The 15,979-nt window shown below is 34.3% G+C and overlaps 1 protein-coding gene and 1 pseudogene across 1 annotated transcript in view; one reads left to right on the plus strand and one right to left on the minus strand.

Annotated features, from left to right (window-relative positions):
- The window catches only part of ADAMTSL3 (ADAMTS like 3), a 391,341-nt gene that overhangs the window by 256,869 nt on the left and 118,493 nt on the right, over nt 1–15,979 (minus strand). The window lies entirely within an intron of this gene.
- LOC111723395 lies at nt 6,026–12,666 on the plus strand (annotated as a pseudogene).

The following is a 15,979-nucleotide window of genomic DNA, read 5'->3' on the forward strand; positions in this document are numbered from 1 at the left end:
AAAAAAAAAAAAAAAGTATGTCCTATTTTACCTGGAAGATCTGGTATTTTTTAAAATTAAGTTAAATCTTTTATTTAAAAATAATTGTACATCACATGCATTTGTAAGAAATAATGAAAAGAGATGTCATATATCCTTGACCCAGTTTCCCTCAATGGTAACATCTTGCAAAACTCTAGTACAACAAAATAAACAGGATATTGACATAACACAGTAATGCACAGAACATGTACCTCACCACCAGGATCCCATAAGTTACCTTTTATAGCTGCACATCCTTGCCTCCAACCCCAGTTTCTCCTGAACACCCAGCAACTACTAATAGGTTCTCCATTTCTATAATTTTTGTCATTTCAAGGGTCTATTTTATAGGTGGAATCATGGTATACAACTTTTGGAGATTGGCTTTGTTATTTTTTTTACATCATCATAATTCCCCAGAGATTCATCAAGGTTGTTGCATGTAGCAATGTTTTGTGTCCTATTACCATCGTGTAGTCCCATGCTGGGTACACACCACGGTCTGTTTATCCATTAATCTACTGAAAGGTATCTGTGTTGTTCCCATTTTTAGCTATTAGGAGTAAAGCTGCTTTATATATTTGTGTATGGTTTTTTTTTATGTGAACTTGTCTTTATTGCTCTAAGTGCCCAAGAGCACAATTGCTAAGTTGTACTATACCTGAATGCTTTTATTTTTTTAAAAAAACTGATTGTTTTCCAGAATGGTTATGTCATTTTTTGTTCCTATCACCAATATATGAGTAATACACCTTCTCGGCATCCTTCCAGCATTTCATTGACATGAACTTGTTTGTTTTCAGCTATTCTGATAGGTGTATAATGATATTTTATGGTGGCTCTAATCTGAATTTCCTTAATAGCTAGTAGTGTTGAATATCTTCTTATGTGTTTATTTGCCATCTGTGTATTCTCTTTGGTAAACATCAGTTCATGTGTTTTGTTCATTTTCTAATTAGATCGTTTTTTAAGTGTTCATATTTGAGTTAATATAGATACTAGTCTTTTGCCAGACATGTTGTCTGCAAATATCTTCTCCCATTGATTTCTGAGTTCATTCCTCTGTCAACTCCATTGTTTTTACTACTGTAGCTATGTGAGTTTCCATGTCAAGTAAACTGATTCTTCCCACTCTATTCTTTTTAAATTTTTAAAATGACAGATAAAATTTTATGTATTTATCATATATATGCTTTATAGTATATATGCATTGTGGAATGACTAAATCAATCTAATTAACATATATTAATACATTATCTCACTAGTTATCAATTTTGTGGTGAGAAAACTTAACATCCACTCTCTTAATATTTTTCAAGAATACAATATATTGTTACTAACTGGAGTCACCAACCTGCACAGCAGATCTTGACTGCAGTCCTCTTATCCTTCAACCAACATCTTCCCACACCCCCTTCCCAATTGCTTCAACCCCTGCTAATGGTCTTTCTACTCTCTTCTACAAGATCATTTTTTTTAGTTTACACCCAGGAGTGAGATCATGTGGTATTTGTCTTTCTCTGGTTCCTGTTTCACTTAACATAATGTGTCCTAAGTTCATCCATGTTGTCAAAATTAGAAGATTTCCTTCTTTTTATGACCAAAACGAAATTAGTACAACCATGTGGAGAAAGAACAGTGTGGGGGGTCCTCAAAATATTAAAAATGCAACTACTCCATGATGCAGTAACCCAACTACTGGGTATATTTCCAGACTAAGTGTCACACTGTGTATCTATACTACATTTTCTTTATTCATTCATCTATTGATAAATACTTAGGTTGATTCCATATCTTGGCTACTGTGAATAATGCTGCAATAAAGATGACAATGCAGCTGTCTCCTGGACATAGTGATTTCACTTACTCTGGATATTCACCCAGTAGTGGGGTTGCTGCATCACAGAGTAGTTCTATTTTTAATATTTTGAGGACCCCCATACTGTTCTCTATAATGATTGTATTAATTTAGATTCTCACCAAGAGCATGCAAGTGGTCCCTTTTCTCTACATCTTCACTGATATTTACTGTCTTTTATCTTTTCGATAGCAGTCAGTTTAACTGAAGTGAGGTGATATCTTCTTTGCGGCTTTAATTCACAACTCTCTGATGATTAGCAATGTTGAACATTTCCTTTTTTTATTGTTTCAGGTTAATAGATGGTACAAAGAATTAGGTTATGCTATTTGAATTTGTTAGGTAAATTCCCTCTTATAATTGTGTCCCATCCCCCAAGAGGTGTGCCATACACCATAATGCTATGCCCCTTAAATGGGAGCATGCCCATTCTCTCCCACCTCACATCTCCTGGCTCCCCACCTTAAATTGAATTGAGTTTTTCTCTTATGTGGATATATATATTAGATCATCTACTGGCTTCATATTAGTATTGAGTACATTGGGTATTTGCATCTCCATTCTTATGATACTTTATTAAGAAGAATGTGTTCCACCTCCATCCAGGTTAATACAAATGGTGTAAAGTCTCCATCTTTTTTAATGGCTGAATAGTATTCCATGGTGTACATATACCACAGCTTGTTAATCCATTCCTGGGTTGATGGGCATTTAGGTTGTTTCTACATTTTGGCAATTGTAAACTGAGCTGAAAGAAACAGTCTAGTACAAATGTCCTTATGATAGAATGATTTTATTTTTTTTTCTTCTGGGTAGATGCCTAGTAATGGGATTGCAGTATCAAATGGGAGGTTGAGTTTGAGTTCTTTGACACCTGTTTGCCATATTTGTTTTCTTCTTTTGAGAAATGTCTATTCAGGTCTTTTGCTTATTTTTTCAATTCAGTCATTTGTTTTCTTACCATTGAGTTATTTGAGTTCCTTATGTATTTTATTTATTTGTTTATTTTTATTGAATGGTAACTATGTACATTAATGCACTTCTGGGGTACAGTGTGGTTTTTTGGATATTAACCCCCAGATCTAAGTCATAGTTTGCAAATATTTTACACCATTCTTTAGGATGCCTCTTGACTCTGTTGGTTGCTTTCTTTTTTGTACAGAGCTTTTTAGTCTTATATAATCTCATTTGTCCAATTTTTGCTATGCTTTGATGTTTATATTTTAAAAAAATCATTGCCCAGATCAATGTTATGGAAATCTTCCCCTATGTTTTTTTCTAACTTTTTCATTGTTTAGGGGTCTTACATTTACGTTTTTAATTCATTTAGAGTTGATTTTTATATGTAGCATTGGAAAAGGGTCTAATTTCATCTTTTGCATGTGTATATCCAGTTTGCCAAACACTATTGAAGAGACTGTTTTTCTCTCCCTATATTCTTGTCCATTTTGTCCCAAATTGTTTGGCTGTAAATGTGTGGACTTATTTCTATTTCTCTATTCTAATCCACTGGACTATGTGTGTGGTTTTATGCTGTTACCATTGTGTTTTAGTTACCAAAGCTTTGTGATATATTCTGAAGTCAAGTAGTATGATGCCTCCAGCTTTGTTCTTTTGAATCAAGATTGCTTTGTGTGAGATAATTTCCACATTACTTGCACTCTTTTGAAAAACTAAGAATATGAGTAATAACAGTTTGTGAGTATTGGGGTCTTGTCTGAAGCCTTGCCCCTTAGAAAACAGGCAGGCCAGAACCTACAGAACAGGATTAACCACCTTCTATATGGAACTCCGACTGCACTGCTATTCGCCCAAGCAGATAAGGGTTGATAGCCCTCTGTGCAGGGGAACAAGTCTAAGGTGAGGTGTGTGTAAAATGCCGCCATCCTCCAGCGGGTGGCTTCCAAGCTCCTGCTGTAAAACTTAATTCTTAGAACTAAATTGAGTACTTGTAAAATAAATTACCCCCTTGCTTCATTTGTTGATTTTTTACTCTATAGAAATAAAGTTTGGAATGCATGGTTGCTTAAGAAATAATATGGTTGTTTTAAAGTCAGTTTTCCGGACTCAGTGTTTCCTTTTAAGGTTAGGATAGAATAGGGAATGTTAATTATAGACTATTGATTGATGTGGTGTACGTTACTTACTGACTATAAAAGACCCTTTGAAATAAAGATGATTGCTACTTGCCATCCCATGAGCAGTAGTCTGTTTCTTGCATCCATACAATTTTAGGTGTGGACTTACACCTGAGGCAAAGTTCTCTCAGTTTCCTCACAGAACCTTCAACTGACAGCTTTGGCTATCTGAGGGTCTTTTATGGTTCCATGGAAATTTTACAATTTTTTTTCTATTTCTGTGAAGAATGCCATTAGAATTTTGATAGATAGCATTGAATCTGTAAACCACTTCGGGCAGTATGGATATTTTAACAATATTAATTTTCCAATCCATGAACATGGGATATCTTTCCATTTATTTGTGTCTTCTTCAATCTTTCATCAATGTTTTACAAATTTCATTGTAGAGATATTTCACCTCCTGGTTAAGTTTATTCCTAAGTATTTCCCTTTTTTGTATCTGTTGTAAATGGGATTACTGCTTAAATTTCTTTTTTTAGATACTCATTATCTAGAATATAGATATATTTATAGAAATATATAGAAATGCTACTGCTATTTGCATGTTGATTTTGTAAAGTGCAACTCTATTAATTTGTTTACTAGTTCTAATAGCTTTTAGTGGAGTCCTCAGGGTTTTCTTTACCTAAGTTCATGTCATATTTTAAAAAGGACGACTTATCTTCTTCCCTTCCCTTTGGGATGGTTTTTATTTCTTTCTCTTGCCTAACTGCTCTGGCTAGGACTTCTAGTACTATACTGAATAGAAGTAGCAAAGTGGGCACCCTTGCATCTTAAATGAAGACCAACCTTTAAACGTTGCTCTGTTTAGATGATGTTACCAATGTGCTTATCATATATGCCATTTATTATGTTAGAGTAAATTTCTTCTATACCTAATTTTTTGAGGGCTTCTTTTTTCAAAGGATGTAAAGATAATGAACTTTATCAAATGCTTTTGCTATATCTATTAAGGTGATTACATATTTTTTGTCCTATATCCTATTATGTGCTAAGCTACATTTAATGACTTATGTATTTTGAGCCATCCTTACATCCCTGGCATTAATTCCATTTGATCATTATGAATTATCATTTTAATGTTTGTTGAATTTAGTTTGCTGGCATATTGTTGAAGATTGTTGCATCTACATTGATCAGGAATATTGGCCTATAGTTTTGGTGTTTTCAAAGTGTCCTTATCTAGTTTAACCTCTCAGGCTTAAGAAATCCTCTCACCTTAGCCTCCCATGTAGTCACATGGCACCACATCTGACTAATTTCTTTATTACTTTTTGTAGAGATGGGATTTTGCTCCATTCCCCAGGCTGATCTTGCACTCCTGGCCTCCAGCTATCCTCACACTTTGCTTTCCCAAAGTGTTGGGGTTATAGCCATGAGCCTCCATACTTGAACTAAATTTACATTAAAGGCAATTATTAATAGGTAAGGAGGCTACCATTTAAAAAATTCTTTTCTAGTTGTTTGTAGACCCTTTGTTCCTTACTTCCTCTCTTGCTGTCTTCCTTTGTGGTTAAGTTATTTTCTCCAGTGGTACATTTTGCTTCCTTGCTTTGCATGCACGTGTATGTGTGCACATCTACTATAGATTTTTGCTTTTGGTTACCATGAAGTTTTAAAAAACATCTTATAACAGATTATTTTAAGATGATAACAACTTAACAAAGCTTCCATACTGTGCTCCTTGGGGGTTGGGAGAGTGTGATGTGGGTAATGTAAAACTGTCCTTCCTATCCTCTTTAATGCATCTGTTATTATTACATGTCTCAGCAAAGTGCTTCATTTCTGATATGAAAACATCTTGTGGGCAAGTAAAATCTTCTTTCAAGCTTTTTGCTTCATCACATACACGGATCAGCACATTTGGGTCTTCGCATTTTCCCTACCATTATGAGTCGTACAATTTTCACTTGCTCAAGGACAATTCCCTGTGGAAGCTATACTATGTCTTCCTGTTTTGGAAACTGCATCCTGACCAACTGGAGTCTCCTGAAGTTCTCCCGGCATGTCAAGAAGTGAAGATTTGATATATGAAGCTGAAGTTTCAACAGGACTGTCTCCAGCAGCTATGAGAAGATTTTATACTGGTTTTCAACAGGTGAGCATTCACAGCTCTTCAATTCATCACGCCTTTTTGCATACTCTTTGGGTATTAATCCTAGCACAAACCTTGCTACTGTTTCCCAGCTGATTGTCTGATAGATTCCAATTAATGGATAAAAGATCATAACAAACAGCATTTGATGATTACTGTTAATGAAATTCTTATTTTCTGAATATCTACGACTCATCCTGTTGAAAAGCCAGTATAGTGTAATGGTTAAGAGTGTAGTCTCTGGAGCCAGACTGTCCCAAATTTGAACTAATCTGGTTCAGATTAGTTAATCTCTGTGACTGAGTTTTTTCATCTCCTCGGGGGGACAGCAGCCCTTGCTGGGCCCCTATCTCTTGCAGCAGCCAGCACCACCCATACTCCTGCCATGATGCTGCAGCATCCTAGCCTGCTACCTGGTTGATAAAATATGTTAAAAAGAACACTAAGGAAAATAAAGACTGTGAGATGTCCACTTTAGAGCCAGGAACTTTCATTTCAATTCTTATTTCTTCAGAGTTTTTGAAAATGGACTCATTAGTTGAATAATGTATTCAGTATTGCCACAAAAACATGAATGCCATAATAGCGACCCCATGCAATGAGACTGTATTAATGGAAATCTTCTTACACGTATAGCTGATTTGTCCACATACAATGAAGTCGATGATTTAAAGGACAAAAAAGATAAGTTTAGAAGTAACCATTTTAGTAAGAAGATTGAGATACTGATCCTGAGTACATGGATCCAGATTATACCTTCCTAATGCTGTGATGTATTTTCATTGTTACAAAGGGGTTGTGACCCACAGGTTGAGAACTGCTGATATAGATGTTGTCTATGTAAGAAACACATAAAAAAGAAACAAAAAGAAGAATTCCTTGTATTCCTAGAAAAATAAATATGTATAGACATGGAAATTTTATTTATGTTCACATTAGAGATTAAGATTTGGGATGTTCATGAGTATTTGAATAGTCTTTTTGAAGAATTAAAATCTTGGAGTGATTTATATTGGTGCTTGTGGGGAATGATTGACTGGCCAACTTACTCAAGGTGTTCTCAGGCATTTCTCTGTATTGAATTTTCACATTGTCAATACCATCCAGAAGCAGTGGTTTATCCTGTTGCAGAAAGTTCACTGAGTACCGTTGACACTGGGATTTATTCCTGCTGTAACCAAAAGGTTCTTTGATTTGATCTGATTCAGCTTACAAAGGGCTGTAAAGTGAGACACCAAATGTTGCACTTCTTGACAACAGTGAAGCTGGAGGTTTGCTGTTCTGTATGACTACTAGGAGACTGGATGATCTGCACAGTACAAAGATGTCATTGCTGTGCCCTTTTCAAAAGATGAAAGGGATGGGGAATTGGCTTTATATGTCCACATGGTAGATTACAACATAAAAAAAATAAAGCAAACAAAAGAAGTGGCCAGATATGGTGGCTTATATCAGTAATCCTAGCACTTTGGGAGGCCAAGGCAGGAGGATTATTTGAGGCTAGGCAGTGGAGGTGCAGTAACCTTTGATGATGACACTGTACTACAGCCTGGGCAACAGAGCAAGACTCTATCTTTAAAAAAAAGAAAGAAAGAAAGAAAAGAGATGAAAGGAGGCACCATTAAGATTACTTAACCCTAGCACCAACACAGAATAATCATAAAGTTATAAAGAAAGTGCAGTGTACAAAGAAATAATCCTCTAAGTTTTCACTTCAAATGTAAACTAATGTGTATGTCAAAATATGTGGCTCACATCACATGAAATGTGACCTGAGATGCATAACTGAGGTGACTTAGAGAGACATGCTCAAATAAACCATTAAATAATATTCATCAAAGTATGATTTTAAAAAATTATAAACATGATTATTACAAAACTATGAAAAAAGTTAGTTTATAGATATCTTGTGATTTTTCTATGTAGACAAAAAATGTCATCTGAAAACAAAGGCAGTTTTGCTTACTTTCTTTTCTTTTCTTAGTGCACTGGATAGAACTTTCAGTACTATGTAAAACAAGAGTAGTGAGAGTAGACCTTATTCTTGACCTTAAGGGGAAAGCATTCAGTCTTTCACTCTTAGATATAACATATAATGTTAGCTGTAGGATTTCAATATTCTTTATCAAGTCAAGAAATTTTCCCTCTACTCTTATCTTTCTGAGTTTAACTTTCATCAAATCCTTTTTCTGCATCAATTGATATGATCCCATAGATAGATCTATCTTCTTTAATCTGTTAACTGGTTGAATTACACTGATTTATTTTATTGCCTTATATTCCTGAAATAAATCCAATTTGGTCTTTTTTAAAATTCTTTTCATGTATTTTCTGAAATAAAATACTATTTGATAATATTTTATTAATTTTTTGTGTCTACATTCAGGAGCTATATTGGTCTAAAGCTTTCTTTTGCATATAGTCTTTGTCTGGATTTAGTACTAGACTCATTCCACATTAATAAAATAAATTGGGAAATAGATATCTATTTTCTAGAAAAGATTATACAGAATTGGTAGAATTTCTTCTTTAAACACTTGCTAAAACTCACTAGTAAAACTATTTGGTTATTAAACCTTTGTTAGAGACACAACCTGCAAATATCTTCTCCCATTCTAAGGGCTGACTGCTTGCTTTACTTACTGTGTTCTTGGCTGTGCAGAAGCTTTTTAGTTTGATCAGGTCCCAGTAGTGTATTTTTGATGCTGCTTCAATTGCCCGGGGGATCCTCCTCATAAAATATTCGCCCAGGCCAATTTCTTAAAGAGTTTTCCCTGCACTTTTTTCCAGTATTTTTATAGTTTCACGTCTTAAGTTTAAATCTTTAATCCACTGAGAGTCTATCTTAGTTAATGATGAAAGGTGTGGGTTTAGTTTCAGTCTTCTACAGGTCACCAGCCAGTTCACCCAGCACCATTTGTTAAACAGGGAATCTTTTTCCCATTGAATGCTTTTAATTGGCTTGTCAAAGACCAAATACTGGTAAGTAACTGGGTTTATCTCTCGGTTTTCTATTCCATTCCATACATCAACTTCTCTGGTTTTGTGCCAGTACCATGCTGTTTTGATCACTATCAATTTATAGGATAGTCTGATGTCTGGTAGCATAATTCTTCCTGCTTTGTTTTTAGTTCTGAGTAATATCTTGGCTATTCGAGGTTTTTTTGTGATTCCATATAAAACAAAGTATTATTTTTTTCGAGATCTTTAAAGTATGACAGTGGAACTTTAATAGGGATTGCATTAAAATTGTATATTGCTTTAGGTAGTATGGACATTTTAACAATGTTGATTCTTTCCGATCATGAGCATGGTATGTTTTTCCATTTGTTAACATCTGCAGCTATTTTTTTTCTTAGAGTTTCATAGTTCTCTTTATAGAGATATTTCACATCCTTAAAGTTTTAATAACCAGAATCCACAGAGAACTCAAATGTATTAGCAAGAAAAGAACAAGTGATCCCATCTCAGGGTGGGCAGGGGACTTGAAGAGAAACTTCTCTGAAGAGACAGGAGCACTGCTACAGACAGATGAAAAAATGCTCATCATCCTTAATCATCAGAGAAATGCAAATCAAAACTACTTTGAGATATCATCTAACTCCAGTAAGATTAGCCCACATCACAAAATCCCCAAACCAGAGATGTTGGTGTGGATGTCGAGAAAAGGGAACACTTCTATACTGCTGGTGGGAATGTAAACTAATACGTTCCTTTTGGAAAGATGTTTGGAGATCACTTAGAGACCTAAAAATAGACCTGCCATTCAATCCTACAATTCCTCTACTAGGTATATATCCAGAAGACCAAAAATCACATTATAACAAAGATATTTGTACCACAATTTTTATTGCAACCCAATTCATAATTGCTAAGTCACAGAAGAAGCCCAAGTGCCCATCCACCCACGAATGGATTCATAAATAGTGGTATATGTACACCATGGAATATTATGCAGCCTTAAAGAAAGATGGAGACTTTACCTCTTACATGTTTACATGGGTGAAGCTGGAATATATTCTTCTTAGCAAAGAATCTCAAGAATGGAAGAAAAAGTATCCAATGTACTCAGCTTTTCTTATGAAAGCTATAACTCAATTATAGCCCAAGAAGAAGGGGAAAGGGGAGAGGGAGAGAAGGGAGGGGGGGAGGAGACGGAGGGGGAGGATGGGCTGAGGGAGGGTAATTGGTAGGACCACACTTACGGTGCATTTTACAAGGGTACATATGAAATTTACTAGGTGTAGAATATAAATGTCTAAACACAATAACTAAGAAAATGCCATGAAGGCTACGTTAACCAGTTTGATGAAAATATTTCAAATTGTATATAAAAGCAGCACATTGTACCCCATGATTACATTAATGTACACAGCTATGATTTAATAAAAATAAAAAAAAACTATTTGGGCCTGGAGATTGCTTGAGTGGAAAGGATTTCCATATTACAAATTTAGTATCTATAATAGTTGTAGAATTTTTTAAGTTGGACTTCAAAGGCCAAAGAAGTGTAAGTCCTAAGACAACAGTGGTAAATTTCTAGAAGTGACTCAATTTTCCCTACATTACTAGAAAAAGTGCTAGAAGTGGGTCCAGGAATGGTGGCTCATGCTATATCCCTAGCACTCTGGGCAGCCAATCCCTTGAGCTCAGGCGTTCAAGACCAGCCTGAACAAGAACAAGATACTGTTTCTATTAAAAATAGTAGAATTATCCAGGTGTCATGCCAGGTACCTGTAGTCCCAGGCAGGAGGATTGCCTGAACCCAGTAGTCTGAGGCTGCTATGAGACAGCCTGAGGCCATGGCCCTTTAGCCTGAGCAACAGTGAGACTCTGTCTCAAATAGAAAGAAAAAAGTTCCAGAAGTAGTACATCAGATGCTTCCAAAAGCAGGATAAAGTTGGTGTCAAAAACATTATGACTGATTGAAAGTCTACTTGAAAAGCAGTTAGAACTTTAGTTTCCTTCCCTTACTTTGGCAAAAGGGTATATCATTATCTAAAGAGGGTAAAATAGCAAGTCTATATCCTGAGCCATAATTGGGTACAATTAAGGGCAAGAGTAATATACTAAATACAAGTATAAAATAAAAATTTATGGGTTTAATACCAAGACCCTCAGCTCTTTGCCCCACTTTGTTCTCAGAATATTGAAATAAAAAATCGTTCTCTTAGCTATCAAATCAATTCAAATTAAAATATCTAAAGACATTATTGGGCCATGAGATGAACCATCCACATCTTCCAATTAAGCTCACAGCTCCTTTTCTTAAATACAAACAGACAAACCAGGATCACCAGAAATCTTAGAAGAGTCTCCAATGTGAAATATGGTGACAATATAAACAAAATAAAAAAAAATAGCAATCTGGAAGGAAATGAAAGTTTGGAAGGAGAAGAAAAAGACCCCCTTCCTCAAAGGTCTATTCACACCCTCAGAGATAAATAAGAAGATACTACATCTGGGAATCAGGGACAGAATGATATTTCTAAGAATTCAAAGAAAAAAAGAATTCAAAGAAAAAATCTCAGGAAAAAATATATATACACAGAAAGAGACAGAGACAGAAACAGGGATAATACACAGAAGTATTCATTAAAGAAATAATTTTCAGATATCTAGGAAGCTTCTAGAGAATGATTCATTAAAATGAGGGAAAAGGTAGAGAAGTGATGAAGAAACAAGAGATCTAACACAGGAGAGAGATAAATGGCACTCCCAGGATAACAAAAAGATGAGATTCTAGGATGCCTCCTGAACTTCTTGCTAGAGAGCAACAAGCTTAGCTATGGCTCTTATGAATTCACCAGGAAAGGGGTATGAAGGAAGATCAAAATGAATTAAAATTAGAGACGTGAATGAAAATAGTGAAGGGAAAATTAGAATGATGTGCTTTTCTAAATTAGTGATATGCATCAAGAAAACAAGCTAACAAAAAACTCAAGATAATTACTGACTCTAGTGAAAAAATGCCCCAGAAAGGAAAAGTAATTATAGTATATTACATGACTCATCTGTAGTATAAAGGCATAGCCATAATAATTTAAACACTAAATATTGGCTTAGCCAAAGTTATATACAACCTTGGGGTGGAGGATTGGCAGAGAGGGAGTAGATGCGGGGGCTCAGGGAAAGGGGGAGAGGAAAGAGAAAAGAGGAAGGAGGAATAAGAAATGTTGCTAAATCCCCATCTTCCATAATGTGAATCCAACAAATAATGACTACAACTGAACAACAAAAAGTAGGAATATAAACATGTTATTTAGAAATTTGTACTAAATAATCAAGTAAAATGGTTAATAGTAGTTGTCCCTGAGGGTTAAGGAAATAGAAAGAAGAAAATCCCAAAAATTGTGGGTTTTGCCTCAAGCTTACATGAGTCATTTGGATCTTTAAACTATACAGATGTATATAATTTAGAAGAATATTTTAAAGTTTCTAAAAATATTATAAAATGTCCATATTCCCCAAATAACTTTCAATATTCTTCATAGAATTATCCATCCATACCTATCCCTCAGATCTACAATATAGCCAAGAAGGGTTTTTAAAATTGATTCAGGGATTTATTAATTCACTTTTCTACTTATTTATGCAATAAAGTTCATTTAATCTATATTATACATGAGTAATAATGTTGGGCACACAATAAAGAGTTGAAAGACACAATCAATGCCATCTAAAATTTTGTCTCAAGTGTGTAAATAGAAAAATAAAACAACACAATGAAATAAACACTCTGACAAAAGTATTCAAAGAGCCTATGGAAACACATGATAGTTGCACCTATTATAGTGAAGGGTGAGAACTGTCAAGGAATGCTTAAAGGGAGACATAGATATTCAAAGGAATTTCTATAGTCAACCATGTGTTACTCAGAAAAATGAGAAAAGGATGCTTGAGATAGAAAGAAGAGCATTGACAAAAGATGCAAGGCAATATAAGCATACATTTGCTTATTTATTCCTTCAACAAACATTATTTGGGTCCTAATCACATGTTAGATACCCTGTCATATCTTGGAGTGATGAAGTCATTTTTCCTTCTCTAATAGGGGTCTTATTTTGCCAACAATTATAATACTATAATAGATGCAAGGAAGCACAAAAGAGGACTATCAAAGTTAGACCAAAGAGTCATGATATGCTTTTTAAAGGAGTATGGCCTTGAGTAATAAGTAAGATTAGTGAGACATCACACTAAAAAGGATAAAAATGTATACTAGATAAGACACAGATGTTTAATTAAGATAATTAACACACAAAAAGAACAGGTTCAAGTGAAGAAAAGAATGTAAGGTAACAATGTCATGGAAACACTTTAAAACTTCAGTAGAAGTCAACAGATTGAGAAAAACAATTCAAGCAGCAAGGAGCTTGAATATTATTCCCAAACACACAGGAGGAAAAAAAGAATAAAAGTAATTGAACAGAACATGGTAAAGTTGAAAGCAGACAGAAATACCTAGTGTTCATGAAGAAGAGGATAAAAAAGTAACTAAGAACCAACAGTGAATGATATAATAAAAGAAAAATTTTCCCACCAAAAAGAAGGATCTAAACCTGAACAACAAAATTGGCCATCATGTGCCAGTGAAAAATAAGTAAAGTGCTACTGTTAAAATAGACATAGCCTTGTAAAATTCTTGAACTTGAGGGAAAGAAAGAATCCTATGGGAACCCAGGTTATCTAGAAAATAGTTTCTCTATGAAAGAACAAAAATTAAGATGACAGAGAGGTCTACAAGCAACATTGTATACCAACTTTCTGGAAAAGGAACTCCTGAGTCTTAAAAGGAAAAGGTTGTGTCTAAAGAACTTTATACCCAAATAAACCATTCACTGTTTATGTGTGAAGGCAAGCAAAAGCCATTTTAAGGTATAAAGCAACATATATAGAGCCACAATTTTTTCTTGAAATTAAGAAGTTTATAAAGATTTGATGTTTAATGTGTGCTCCATAGACAGGGAGCATTGCCATCACCTTGGAATCTCTTAGAAATAAAGTTCTTGGGCTTCACTCCAGATCTACTGAATCAAAGTTTATATTTTAACAAGATCCCTAGGTGATTCATATGCATATTAAAATTCCAGAAGCACAGCTCAAAACATATCCCTGCCAAAAAAATCTATGATTCAACATGAATAACTAAAAAGACTAACAATGAGCCCTGAAATAATACATATACACACACAGTTAAGTTTCAATAGTGGTTTGAAATATGACTATGAAAGAAAAGATATAAAGGAAAAGAACTTTGCCAACAAACCAAGGATAAAATCTAAAATTCTAATAACAAACCGAAAAAATGGTAACAAAAAAGAAAAGTATAAAATACTTATCATTGTACATAAGGAGAAATCAAAAGAAACCATTATTGGTAGTGGTAGTTAGAAAATAATTATTAAAATATGATTTTCAAATATAAACTTAATCATAAGTAAAATGAACAGGACATATGTATAATAATTTCCAAATTACCAGAGGTAAAGATTTCATAGAAAAACATTAAGGAAAAAAGAAAAAAAAATTAAAAATAGTGATAGTAACCTGAGTATCTATATTTAACTTCCCCCTTATGAATCCCCAGTGAAATGACCAATAGTGTATATTAATAAGTGAATAGCTCTGTTATACCTGGAAATTCAAAGATGATATACACAAGCCAGAAACTTCAAGTAACTTTCATTATACATAAAGTAAGCACAACTGGATTAAGGGACAGTACACAAATACACTATTCACTGTGCATAAAGAAGTCTGCCTTTGAAGCAAGTAGAAGACAGCCATAGGGAAACCCACCCATTCCTACTAAATTAAAGTGACAATATAGCCAATTACTGTTAACCAATGGCATGGGAATGGCTTGTATACAAATGTAAAAAATGTAAAATCAATAATGTCCCAATTGGAATTCTGGTAAAATCCTCAGTGCTTACGTGGGATAAGATATTCTGAAGCATTAGGTAAAATGTAGGTACTCCAGAGACCATCTATCTCCAAATTAAAGGAAAATCATAAAAGTTATTTTAAAAAATCATTGGCACAAAGGCAGTGTTCCTTCTCACAGATCCACAGATGCCTTCAACTGTGGCTTCCTATTCAGTCTCCACAATAACACAAAGCTTCCATGTATCTAAAGCAGTGATTCTTACCTAGACAGAAGAAGGGTATTTTTCCCATGATGAGCCAGAATTGAATAAACAAAGAACTTGATCAAACTCTAATCCAGAGCCCTGATATTTGAAGTATAGGGACTTGGATATACACACGCTCTCACATGTGCATATCCATATACACATACACATGTGTATATATACATATATGAAGATACTTTTACAATTTGTTGTTTTTTAACTTCTTAAACGTTAAGCTTAGACTTTTGATTTTTTTCAACAAATTCTTTTCTAATTTGCACATTCAGGGCCACAAATCTCCCTGCAAGAATGTATTTAAGTGCATCTTCCTAGTTTAATATAATTTATTTTCATGATCTCTTTTTATTTCTAGCAACATTTATTTCCTTAAATTCTACTTGGTCTGATATTAGTACAGCTATAGCAATTTTAATTTGTGTTTACATAGCAGTTTTTTCCCATGCTTTTATTTTTAGTCATTCAGTATTCTTACATTTAAGATCTGACCCTAGTAAACAGCATATAATTTTTCTCTTACAGTTTAACAATCCTTGTCTTTTAACTGGAGTACTTAATCCATTTACATTTAATACAAAAACTGATATACAGAAGCATTTTATGAAGATACTTTTAAAATTTATATATATGTATGCGTGTGTGTATAAAGGGTCCCAGTCTACCATCTTTCCATTTATTTATTATTTGTTACATTTGCTCTATGTTTCTT

Source organism: Otolemur garnettii, unplaced genomic scaffold, assembly GCF_000181295.1.
Source record: "Otolemur garnettii isolate 467f Iridium unplaced genomic scaffold, OtoGar3 scaffold00011, whole genome shotgun sequence".
NCBI lineage: Eukaryota > Metazoa > Chordata > Mammalia > Primates > Galagidae > Otolemur > Otolemur garnettii.